The sequence below is a fragment of the Oncorhynchus tshawytscha genome, linkage group LG04 (assembly GCF_018296145.1).
Source record: "Oncorhynchus tshawytscha isolate Ot180627B linkage group LG04, Otsh_v2.0, whole genome shotgun sequence".
Classification (NCBI taxonomy): Eukaryota; Metazoa; Chordata; class Actinopteri; order Salmoniformes; family Salmonidae; genus Oncorhynchus; species Oncorhynchus tshawytscha.
The window spans coordinates 52,742,980-52,756,746 of NC_056432.1; positions in this window are offsets into that span (position 1 = coordinate 52,742,980).

Consider the following 13,767-nt stretch of genomic DNA (forward strand, 5'->3'; position numbering starts at 1 on the left):
CAGTGTACTGCAAAATAATCATATTTTTCTAAAGTACATTATGTTTACTCTTTCACAAATGAAATCAATGCATGCTATAACAAATCATAGATCCATACTCGTACACACACACAATTCCACAAGCTATAGGAAGGCACCAAGGCCCAAACAGTGCCACCTCTGCAGAATGTCAACCCCACTGTGTTTCTACACCTGCATTGCTTGCTGTTTGGGGTTTTAGGCTTGGTTTCTGTACAGCTCTTTGAGATATCAGCTGATGTAAGAAGGGCTTTAGGAATACATTTGATTTGATTTGATTTAATGTTATCTCACTGTGTGTCTCTCCGGAGAGAGGGGGAGGGAGAGGGAGCGAGAGATAGGAAGAGGGTGCAGAAAGATTTGAGATGACGATAGAGAGATGTAGAGAAGGTCAGAGGGGTAGAGACAAAGAGGAAATGAACAAGAAAGGTGTAGGGAGAGAGAGAAAGGGTACTGTATAGTAAGAGAGACGTTTGGGTTCCTCCATCCCCTCTTTCCCCTCCTTTTTCCTCCTTATGCATCTCATCCTCCCTTACACCTGCATCATCTCCTCTTACTATGCCCTTCATCTCCTTAATTAGCTATTTATTAGTGTTGTATACAGGTTTCATTCAGTTGGTAGCTGTATGGGGTGAGGTTAGCTAAGTGCTATTGATCCTGTTGTTCAGATCTGTTATTGATCGTTTATCACTGACCCTCCCTCTCGCTTCGCCTGGCCAAACACATCCCAGCCATTAAGACACACACCTAGGGACGCGACAATAGGATTACAGTGTTCTCTCTCTTTTTCATTCAATCTTTCTTTGCTTTTGGGATTCATTGTGAATAGAGCTGAAGACTAGCCATTATTCATGTCACGTGTTGAGGGGTTTAAACAACAACAAATTGCAGTTGTCTTTGCTAATCATACGCTGGCATGCACACACACAAACACTCACGTGTACACACACACACACACCAGGGTCTCCATTAGCTGATAAATAAAACCATTGCAAAATAGTGCTTTTGATTGATGGAAATACCAGTCGATGTAAATACATTTGACAGTAATGTCTATAGGTTAATTTCCATCATTTTGTGGAATTAAATTGGCCTCTGTGTATCTTATTTATCCAACACAACTATCACATGCAGACAGCGTACAGAGCAAACTCTGAGCGGGATTTCTCCTGCAGCTCCTCAGCTGGTTTCTGCTGGAGGAAAACGTGCTTTTATAATCCCATTCATGGCGCAACAATTTAACGTACAATTGTGTGTTAAAAACAGTTTGATGCACAATTAAAAAATAGCTACTATTTTTGTGCCTCCCGAGTGGCGCAGTGATCTAAGCTGTGACACGAGAGATCCTGGTTCGAGTCCAGGCTCTGTCGCAGCCGGCCGTGACAGGAAGACCCATGGGGCGGCGCACAATTGGTTCAGCATCGTCCGGGTTAGGGGAGGGTTGGGCCGGCAGGGATGGCCTTGTCCTATTGCGCTCTAGCGAATTCTGTGGCAGGCCATGCATGCTGACACGGTTGCCAGGTGTACGGTGTTTCCTCCAACACATTGGTGTGGATGGCTTCTGGGTTAAGTGGGCATTATATCAAGAAGCAGTGCGGCTTGCTTTGGTCGGGTTTCGGAGGACGCACGGCTCTCGACTTTTGCCTCTCCAGAGTCCGTACGGGAGTTGCAGCGATGAGACAAGACTGTAACTACCAATTGGATACCACGAAATTGGGGAGAAAAAGGGATACAAAACATAAAAAATAAAACAGCTGCTAGACTCAGCAAAAAAAGAAACGTCCCTTTTCAGGATCCTGTCTTTCAAAAATAATTTGTAAAAATCTAAATAACTTCACAGATCTTCATTTTAAAGGGTTTAAACACTGTTTCCCATGCTTGTTCAATGTTCAATGAACCATGAACAATTAATGAACATGCACCTGTGGAATGGTTGTTAATACACTTACAGACGGTGGGCAATTAAGGTCACAGTTATGAAAACTTAGGACACTAAAGAGGCCTTTCTACTGACTCTGAAAAACACCAAATAATGATGCCCAGGGTTCCTGCTCATCTGTGTGAACGTGTCTTAGGCATGCTGCAAGGAGGCATGAGGACTGCAGATGAGGCCAGGGTAATAAATTGCAATGTCCGTACTGTGAGACGCCTAAGACAGCGCTACAGGGTAACAGGACGGACAGCTGATCGTCCTCGCAGTGGCAGACCACGGGTAACAACACAAGCACAGGATCGGTATATCCGAACATCACATCTATGAGACAGGTACAGGATGGCAACAACAACTGCCAGAGTTACACCAGGAAAGCACAATCCCTCCATCAGTGCTAAAGACTGTCCGCAATAGGCTGAGAGAAACTGGACTGAGGGCTTGCAAATTAAGGCCTGTTGGAAGGCAGGTTTTTACCAGACATGACCGGCAACAACGTCGCCTATGGGCACAAACCCATCGTCGCTGGACCAGACAGGACTGGCAAAAGGTGCTCATCTCTGACGAGCCACGTTTTTTTTCTCACCTGGGGTGATGGTCGGATTTGCGTTTATCGTCGAAAGAATTTGCGTTACACCGAGGCCTGGACTCTGGAGTGGGATCGATTTGGAGGTTAAGGGTCCGTCATGGTCTGGGGCAGTGTGTCACAGCATCATCGGACTGAGCTTGTTGTCATTGCAGGCAATCTCAATGCTGTGTGATACAGGGAAGACATCCTCCTCCCTCATGTGATACCCTCCTGCAGGCTCATCCTGACATGACCCTCCAGCATGACAATGCCACCAGCCATACTACTCGATCTGTGCGTGATTTCCTGCAAGACAGTAATGTCAGTGTTCTGCCATGGCCAACGAAGAGTTCGGATCTCAATCCCATTGAGCACGACTGGGACCTGTTAGATCGGAGGGCTAGGGCCATTCCCCCTAGAAATGTCCGGAAACTTGCAGGTGCCTTGGTGGAAGAGTGGGGTAACATCTCACAGCAAGAACTGGCAAATCTGGTGCAGTCCATGAGGAGGAGATGCACTGCAGTACTTAATGCAGCTGGTGGCCACACCAGACACTGACTGTTAATTTTGATTTTGACCCCCCCCCACCTTCGTTCAGGGACACATTATTCAATTTCTGTTCGTCACATGTCTGTGGAACTTGTTCAGTTTATGTCTCAGTTGTTGAATCTGGTTGTGTTCATACAAATATTTACACATGTTAATAAGTTAGCTGAAAATATATGCAGTTGACAGTTTGAGTACATTTCATTTTTTGCTGAATTTATTAAGTAAAGAAGTGCGCCAAGGCAGCTGCCCTGCGGTATTCCACAAGCATGGGGGGGAGAAAATTAACCATTGATATAGGTAGACTGTTTCCTGTCAGTTGAATACAGTTGAAGTCGGAAGTTTACATACACTTAGGTCATTAAAACTCGTTATTCAACCACTCCACAAATTTCTTGTTAACAAACCATCGTTTTGGCAAGTCGGTTAGGACATCTACTTTGTGCATGACACAAGTCATTTTTCCATCAATTGTTTACAGACAGATTATTTCACTTATAATTCACTGTATCACAATTCCAGTGGGTCAGAAGTTTACATACACTAAATTGGCTGTGCCTTTAAACAGCTTGGAAAATTCCAGAAAATGATGTCATGGCGTTAGAAGCTTCTGATAGGCTAATTGACATCATTTGAGTCCATTGGAGGTGTACCTGTAGATGTATTTCAAGGCCTACCTTCCAACTCAGTGCCTCTTCGCTTGACATTAGGGATAATCAAAGGAAATCAGCCAAGACCTCAGAAAAAACAATTGTAGACCTCCACAAGTCTGGTTCGTCCTTGGGAGCAATTTCCAAACGCCTGAAGGTACCATGTTCATCTGTACAAACAATAGTATGAAAGTATAAACACCATGGAACCATGCAGCCGTCATACCGCTCAGGAAGGAGACGCGTTCTGTCTCCTAGAGATAAACGTACTTTGGTGCAAGAAGTGCAAATCAATCCCAGAACAACAGCAAAGGACCTTGTGAAGATGCTGGAGGAAAAGAGTACAAAAATATCTATATCCACAGTAAAACGAGTCCTATAACCTGAAAGGCCGCTGAGCAAGGAAGAAGCCACTGCTCCAAAACCGCCATAAAAAAGCCAGACTACGGTTTGCCACTCCACACGGGAACAAAGATCGTACTTTTTGGAGAAATGTCCTCTGGTCTGATGAAACAAAAATAGAACTGTTTGGTCATAATGACCATCGTTATGTTTGGAGGAAAAAGGGGGAGGCTAGCAAGCCCAAGAATACCATCCTAATCGTGAAGCACGGGGATGGCGGCATCATGTTGTGGTGGTGCTTTGCTGCAGGAGGGACTGGTGCACTTCACAAAATAGATGGCATCATGAGGTAGGAAAATTATGTGGATATATTGAAGCAACATCTCAAGACATCAGTTAAGTAAGTAAGTTAAAGCTTGGTCGTAAATGGGTCTTCCAAATGGACAATGACCCCAAGCATACTTCCAAAGTTGTGGAAAAATGGCTTATGGACAACAAAGTCAAGGTATTGGAGTGACCATTACAAAGTCCTGACCTCAATCCTATAGAAAATTTGTGGGCAGAACTGAAAAAGCGTGTTCGAGCAAGGAGGCCTACAAACCTGACTCAGTTACACCAGCTCTGTCAGGAGGAAAATTCACCCAACTTATTGTGGGAAGCTTGTGGAAGGCTACCCAAAATGTTTGACTAAAGTTAAACAATTTAAAGGCAATGCTACCAAATACTAATTGAGTGTATGTAAACTTCTGACCCACTGGGAATGTGATGAAAGAAATAAAAGGTTAAATAAATCACTCTCTCTATTATTATTCATACATTTCACATTCTTAAAATAAAGTGATCCTAACTGATCTAAGACAGGGAATTCTTACTAGGATTAAATGTCAGGAATTGTGAAAAACTGAGTTTAAATTTATTTGGCTAAGGTGTATGTAAACTTCCGACTTCAACTGTATAACTGTACCCAATTCAATGCTACCTCCTTAAAACCATAATGCATTAATTTTGTTTAAATTATTTCATGATCCACTAAATCAAATGCTGCACTAAAATCCCAAAAAATAGTATACCCACAAACCTGCCATTATCCATAGCATTGAGCCACTGGTCATTTGTTCTATCAAATTACACTCAATCAGATTGAGTACAATCTACAATAATGAATAATTGAGTAATAACTACTGAGTGAAAGTGAGTAAGTTTAACTTTTAGTAACATTAGAGTAAATTGCACTTAATGTATCTAGCAAGATGTACTGTTATGTTTTACAGTGCAGTTATGCATTAAATGACATTAAAAGAAGGCCTGCATGAATGAGGTTAGATAGAAGAGTAGATGGGTTAAAGAGGAATGTAGATGGAGGGGCCAGCAGGTAGACAACATGCAAAAGGTGGGAGAAAATAAAAACAAACTGGGTCAAAGACAAGAGAAGAAGACAGTAAAGGAGAGAGAGAGAGAGAGAGAGAGAGAGAGAGAGACTAAAGTGGGCCAGAGTAGGGTGGCCACTTCCTGTGTGATTGAGTGTGGAAGGAGCACAGCACGAAGTCCAATGCATGGTGGGAGAAAGGATGCCATCCTGTCAGTATTAAGGCAGTGAGAGTCCACACAAACACACACACTAAGCTTGGGAGATATACCGTTTATACCATATACCGGAGGTATTTCTAAATACAGATGGTATGATTTTCAATACCGTTTAGAAAAAAATAAAAAGCATTGAGGTTGTTGATTGCTACGCCACCGCTTAACTTATAAGTTAAGTATAACTATTAGGAAATCAAAGATGTGTCAAATAACTTAAATCCAGCTCAGGGCTCCAGCTATGCATCTGGTTTGCTGACTTGCTAGCTAACTGGCTAGACGTCAACATCAAACTTCTTGGTTTACAGCAGAGACGTTGAATCCCCTCCTGGATCAACATCCCTGTTGCCTCACTTGTTTTGTGCGTCAAAACAGAAATAGCTCCCTTTGTGTGCACTTCCAGTAGCACTGCATACCCTGGTACGTTACAGAAACAGTATTGTTGTATGAAAACCTGGATACCCGCCTAACACACACCATCTTCAACCATACACAACACCATCAGACAACACACACTCTTGCCTAAGAAAGGATACCCACTGCTCATTCCATTTTGCAGACGATCCACACTCCTCCGTCGCCGTTACAACTGTCTCCCTTATTTATCCTGGTCTCTGAGTGCAGAACTCATTCATTATCAACACCCTCTATGTAGCCTGCAATAACACCTGGGGTGTTCCCATAGTAAAACCCCTCCCATATCAGTGGATAATCTTGATTCTTGCACACACTTAATAGATACGGTGGCTCAATTGAGAGCATATATTGGTTTTACTATGTATGTGTTTCTGCTGAGATATTCTTATCAGGATCATTAGCTCTGCTAGAGGATATATTAAAAAAGAGTGCACTTTTGGGGACGTGGACTTGGTAGACGTGTGTGGGTTGTTAAGTTACTGGAGTGTGTGACCGGTGTAGATTGCCTCCGCGTTGTGTTTTGATCGGCTTACACATGACCAAAAGGACCAGGGTTGATGTGCTTCCCTTATATGCCAACTCCTCTGCAAAGTACAAATGAACAACGAAAGGTGGCATGAAAAGCTAGTCCAATGATGACATGTACAGTCGTGGCCAAAAGTTTTGAGAATGACACAAATATTCATTTTCACAAAGTCTGCTGCCTCAGTTTGTATGATGGCAATTTGCATAGACTCCATAATGTTATGAAGAGTGATCAGATGAATTGCAATTAATAGCAAAGTCACTCTTTGCCATGCAAATGAACTGAATCCCCCCAAAAACATTTCCACTGCATTTTAGCCCTGCCACAAAAGGACCATCTGACATCATGTCAGTGATTCTGTCGTTAACACAGGTGAGAGTGTTGACGAGGACAAGGCTGGAGATCACTCTGTCATGAGTTCGAATAACAGACTGGAAGCTTCAAAAGGAGGGTGGTGCTTGGAATCATTGTTCTTCCTCTGTCAACCATGGTTACCTGTAAGGAAACACGTGCCGTCATCATTGCTTTGCACAAAAAGGGCTTCACAGGCAAGGATATTGCTGCCAGTAAGATTGCACCTAAATCAACCATTTATCGGATCATCAAGAACTTCAAGGAGAGCGCTTCAATTGTTGTGAAGAAGGCTTCAGGGCGTCCAAGAAAGTCCAGCAAGCACCAGGACCGTCTCCTAAAGTTGATTCAGCTGGGGGATCGGGGCACCACCAGTACAGAGCTTGCTCAGGAATGGCAGCAGGCAGGTGTGAGTGAATCTGCACGCACAGTGAGGCAAAGACTTTCAGAGGATGGCCTGGTGTCAAGAAGGGCAGCAAAGAAGCCACTTCTCTCCAGGAAAAACATGAGGGACAGACTGATATTCTGCAAAAGGTACAGGGATTGGACTGCTGGGGACTGGGGTAAAGTAATTTTCTCTGATCCCCTTTCCGATTGTTTGGGGCATCCGGAAAAAAGCTTGTCCGGAGAAGACAAGGTGAGCGCTACCATCAGTCCTGTGTCATACCAGTAAAGCAGTAAAGCAGTAAAGAATCCTGAGAACATTCATGTGTGGGGTTGCTTCTCAGCCAAGGGAGTGGGCTCACTCACAATTTTGCTTAAGAACCCAGCCATGAATAAAGAATGGTACCAACACATCCTCCGAGAGCAATTTCTCCCAACCATCCAGGAACAGTTTGGTGACGAACAAAGCCTTTTCCAGCATGATGGAGCACCTTGCCATTAGGAAAAAGTGATAAGTAAGTGGCTTGGGGAACAAAACATCAATATTTTGGGTTCATGGCCAGGAAACTCCCCAGACCTTGAACCCATTGAGAGGCGGGTGGACAAACAAAAACCCACAAATTCTGACAAACTCCAAGCATTGATTATGCAAGAATGGGCTGCCATCAGTCAGGATGTGGCCCAGAAGTTAATTGACAGCATGCCAGGGCGGATTGCAGAGGTCTTGAAAAAGAAGTGTCAACACTGCAAATATTGACTCTTTGCATCAACTTCATGTAATTGTCAATAAAAGCCTTTGACACTTATGAAATGCTTGTAATTATACTTCGGTATTACATATCTGCATCTGACAAAAAATATCTATAGACACTGAAGCAGCAAACTTTGTGGAAATTAACATTTGTGTCGTTCTCAAAACTTTTGGCCACGACTGTACAGACAAAAGTACAGTAACTAGCTAGCATGTACAGCATTCACAAAACAACAGATGAAAAGTTAATAAATGACTGAAATGTTTACATATCACCATATATTGGTGGGAGGCCATTCTAACATAACGTAAGTGACCATATAAACAAAATATCAGTATTTTTACACCGGATTTTCATGGGACAATTGTTTTGTAACCTACATCTTCCGTATGGGTACAGTAGAAAGGGAAAAGGTAAGGGGGGCAAGGGATGTTAATTAGGGGGCTTGCAGAAGGAGAAGGAAATTAAAAAGGGCACTGACAACAACAAAAGGAATGTACACCCAATATCAGGGATGGGAACTATTCAGATTTTGTGCAATTATACAACATGAAATTCAACACTTGTTACATGTGTATGTGATGTTACTGTCTGTGTGTGTGTGTGTGCGTGCGTGCGCACCAGTGTGTATTGTGTGGGCGTCTGTGTGTGTAATGCATAGGCGTGCGTGCTAATGTGCATGTGCTTCTGCCTAGCTGTGTGTGAATGTGCCTGTGTGTGCCTCATCTAAATCCTGAGCGGTGGGCCTCCCTCCATGGCAACACATTCACTAGAAGACTAAAACTGCACCTGCAGCCATCAGCAGAAAGCAATCCCTCCAGCTGCAATCTCTGCAGTCCTTAGATAAGGCCACAGGGGCCGCCCGGGTATTTAGATATACACTCCAGCTACTGTAGTCCTACATTCAGATGTGTGCATGCCTTGGCCTTGGCTGGGAAATGATGACTTCACATTCCCAAGAGGCAGCTATAGAAATCCAATAAGAGGAAATATCTCCCGCACTCACCTTTAACCACACACTCACACACAGAGAGAGAGTGAGAAAGTTTGCCAGTAGAGAGGTGAGAGCAGACACACACAGAGGCACCGTTGGGGTTTATGAATTTGAATGTGTTGAAATTCTTTATTTATTAGATAAACTTGCTCTGCCCAGTGGGAGAGAGGGAGAACGGAGAGAACGAGGAGAGGGAAAGAGTAACGGTGATGTGAGTGTCATAAGGCTGAGGAATGAGGAAGACAGAAGTAGAGAGAGAACTAGCAAGTGTGAGACAGAGGAGCAGGCATCGAAGTGTTTGGGAGAGAAACAGTTATAGAGGGAGGGAGGGAGGGGAGGGAGGGGGAGGGAGGGAGGGAGGGAGGGAGGGAGGGAGGGAGGGAGGGAGGGAGGGGAGGGAGGGAGGGAGTGATAATACAGTGGAATCTGGAGACTGAATCTTCAAAGAGACTATCTATACCTGGAGTGAAACACAGAGAGGACCTCCCTGTCAGAATTCCATTCCCTTCTCATCCATCTCATCCATCCCTTCCCCCTCCTTTAACTTCCAATCCCTCTATCCTCCTCTCCCCCTGTAGCCTCCTCTCCAAATCCGCTAATGTCCTCTCTATCCTCATAAACAAAGAGAAAGACTGTGACACAGAGGTTGGGACACTTTGGGAGAATAGGTGGCGTGGGAGGAAGAAGGAAGGGGAGGAATGGTGAAGGGGCAGAAGAGAGGAGAGGAGGAGAGGGCAAGGAGGCAGAGAAGGAGAGGGGTGTCAAGAGAATACATGTTGGATGAACACACCAACTACCGCCCCCTCCACCCATCAGACATGACAACAGAGAAGTGGGGGAAGAAGGAAAGGAGTGAAGAGGAGGAAGGGTTTGAGGGAGAAAGTGGTCCTCATTGGTAGGCCATGGCTCAGGGCTGAAAGCGTTCATTAGCAAACATGGCTCAAGCTAATTAGTTCTGCAAACACTACGTCCTTATATACTCACCCACGCTCACACACACTCACTCTGAGTCCCTGATAGATGAGCATTTGGTGAGGGGAAGAATAATGAGAAACAAGCAAAACAGAAAGAGTGTTCGCCTTCATCAGCTCACATTGTAAAATGGTGGGTGACGCCCTGAGAGCCTGTTGCCTGCACTCGAATGGTAAATGGGAAGCTCGCTTCAATTTCCAGTTGAGAAATCAAAATAAACGAAGCAAAAAAAGAAACGTCCTCTCACTGTCAACTGAGTTTATTTTCAGCAAACTTATTAACATGGGTAAATTTTTGCATGAACATAGAAAGATTCAACAACTGAGACATAAACTGAACAAGTTCCACAGACATGTGACTAATAAAAATGGAATAATGTGTCCCTGAACAAACGGAGGGTCAAAATCAAAAGTAACAGTCTGTATCTGGTAAACCACCAGCTGCATTAAGTACTGCAGTGCATCTCCTCCTCATGGACTGCACCAGATTTGCCAGTTCTTGCTGTGAGATGTTACCCCACTCTTCCACCAAGGTACCTGCAAGTTCCCGGACATTTCTGGAGGGAATGGCCCTAGCCCTCACCCTCCGATCGAACAGGTCCCAGACGTGCTCAATGGGATTGAGTTCCGAACTCTTCGTTGGCCATGGCAGAACACTGACATTACTGTCTTGCAGGAAATCAAGCACATAACGAGCAGTATGGCTGGTGGTGTTGTCATGCTGGAGGGTCATGTCAAGATGAGCCTGCAGGAAGGGTACCACATGAGGGAGGAGGATGTCTTCCCTGTAATGCACAGCGTTGAGATTGCCTGCAATAACAACAAGCTCAGTCCGATGATGCTGTGACACACCGCCCCAGACCATGACGGACCCTCCACGTCCAAATTGATCCCGCTCCAGAGTTCACGCAGATGAGCAGGGACCCTGGGCATCTTTCTTTTGGTGTTTTTCAGAGTCAGTAGAAAGGCCTCTTTAGTGTCCTAGGTTTTCATAACTGTGACCTTAATTGCCTACCGTCTGTAAGCTGTTAGTGTCTTAATGACCGTTCCACAGGTGCATGTTCATTAATTGTTTATGGGGTCATTGAACAAGCATGGGAAAAAGTGTTTAAACCCTTTGCAATGAAGATCTGTGAAGTTATTTGGGGGACGTTTCTTTTTTTTGCTGAGTTTATATACCAACAACCTTCCTTATGTCGTATCTGAAACTCAAGCTACTATATTTGCAGATTATACTATAATTTATACAGCAAGACAATCGGTTCAACAGGTACAGCAAGCTCTACAAGTAGATTTGGAAAATATCAGGGATTGGGTTTGCCCGGAACAAACTTGTTAAACACCAAGAAAACCAAAAAGTTATGTTGGTCTGTTCCACCAGGAAAAGGTCTACACAGCATGGGATACAATTTAGTATGGAAGGAGTACAAATTGAGGAAGTGGCAGAAACCAAACTGCTGGGAGTGCAGCTAGACAACTGCTTATCATGGTCATCTCAAATAACTAATCTATGTAAAAAAATATATATATATTAAAACAGCATGCATAATCAGAAGGATACAGTGCCTTGCGAAAGTATTCGGCCCCCTTGAACTTTGCGACCTTTTGCCACATTTCAGGCTTCAAACATAAAGATATAAAACTGTATTTTTTTGTGAAGAATCAACAACAAGTGGGACACAATCATGAAGTGGAACAACATTTATTGGATATTTCAAACTTTTTTAACAAATCAAAAACTGAAAAATTGGGCGTGCAAAATTATTCAGCCCCCTTAAGTAATACATTCTAGTAAATACTGTTGATAATGGTGTCCATTCCCAATTAACCCGCCCCTATACACCTGTGGTGAACTGAGAACATTAGAAGGGTGAGTATAGTGTTCAATTTATCTAGCCAACCATCGGTCAGGGTGGATATATTGCTATATAACATGCCTGTCTAGTATTCTCATCTCAAGTGCATTTGTGTATTCCAGGTGGAGGATTGTGATGAGCCAGAGCTTGCTGATACACTGGAAGTCTGATTTACAATCGTTAGTGACAACGATGAAAATCAAGTCCACTACAATCCGGTCAAGATCTCAGTTGTCCTGGAGAGTGAAGTTGTTTTGACCGACCTTCCCAGACTGGCTGACGCTTAATAACTGGTAATGTCTGATCGGTCTGATCTATGCTCTGTATTTGTTATTCCAAAGAACTGTCCAACACTTACACGTTCATTCACAAATTCCTGCTCGGTTTAGAAGACGCAAAACTGAAGCCAAGGATAAAGGGTCTGAAGAATGACTTGATGATACACATGTAGACATTGACCAAATGACAAAGACTGGCTGAAAACACACTTTGTCCTTGTTTCTACATTGCGAATGTGGCTTAAGGTTGGATTCTTTCTTTTTTTTAATTCACGAGACATTGGGTTGGAACTGTTATGTTGAGTTGTTTCGGGAATACAGTACAACATATTCAATTGTCAAGGGTATTTGGTTTGAAACAGAACATGAATGCTTTGTCATAAATACATATTTAAATTTTAGTAGACACTCTTATCCAGAGCAACAGCGACAGATTTTTTCCACCTAATCGACTCAGGATTTCGAACCAACGACCTTTCGGTTGCGTGCCACCCCATGAATGAATGCCTACACCTATATTTTTACAAGTGCCTATAGGGAGGAGAAACTAAATAAAGTTTTTTTGCCTCGTGTCTTTTTCTCAAAACCCATTGGATGAAAAGGTCAGAGGGGAGGGACCTCTTAACCAATGGGTTTTCAGGAGACGGCGAGGCAAGAGGACACAATGAATCAAGAAAATGCAATTGAGGTTCTTCCAAGAAGCTGATTTGGGATTCAGAGGAGGATAGACCATATTTCCTTGCTTTGTAATAACCTGTTCTTTGCCAATGGCAGAATCTCAATTGGATTTCCTTGATTCCTTGTGTCCTCTCTTCTCATTAAGACAATGTTTTTGTGCCAGCTCTCCATTATGCGTGTGTTTATATAATTTTGTATGAAATTACTGTACATTGAGTTGGCACAACTTAATTGGTTCAAAGCGTGTGGAGTTGTTACAACCTAATAGGATTAGTATATTGAGTTTCCTTAACTTCTTTGGGGTACCCCCCCTTCTTCTCAATTTCCGCCTAAAGACATACCCTAATCTAACTGCCTGTAGCTCAGGCCCAGAAGTAAGGATATGCATATTCTTGGTATCATTTGAAAGGAAACACTCTGCATTTTGTGGAAATGTGAATTGAATGTAGGAGAATATAACACAATAGATCTGGTAGAAGAAAATACAAGGAAATAAACATACGATACCTGTTTTTTATTGTTGCTGCATCATCTTTCAAATTACAAAGAACAGCCAAGCATACAGATAGGATGCTGTGGATGATTTGAATGGAGAACATAAGATGGCAACAATAGCTGAGCAAAGTTTTAGACAGATAACTTCAAAAATCAGCGATCTACATGACATTGAGCATGAAGTCACCCAGGTGTCCCACACAAATGTAACCAAATGTACCCAAGTGGCAGAATTGGTACAGTGATTTTGAAGGAAATAACTATATACAAAATACATAAATGCTATTCTAACACACACCAAAAAAATCTGTAAAAAATATTGTTATTTTTTAAATAAAAAATAACAAGGGTAACTATTTACTTGGTCTCTCTTTCTCTATCAATTTCCTCTATAATTTGGGTTATATCTGTATACCTAGACTTTGTTTTA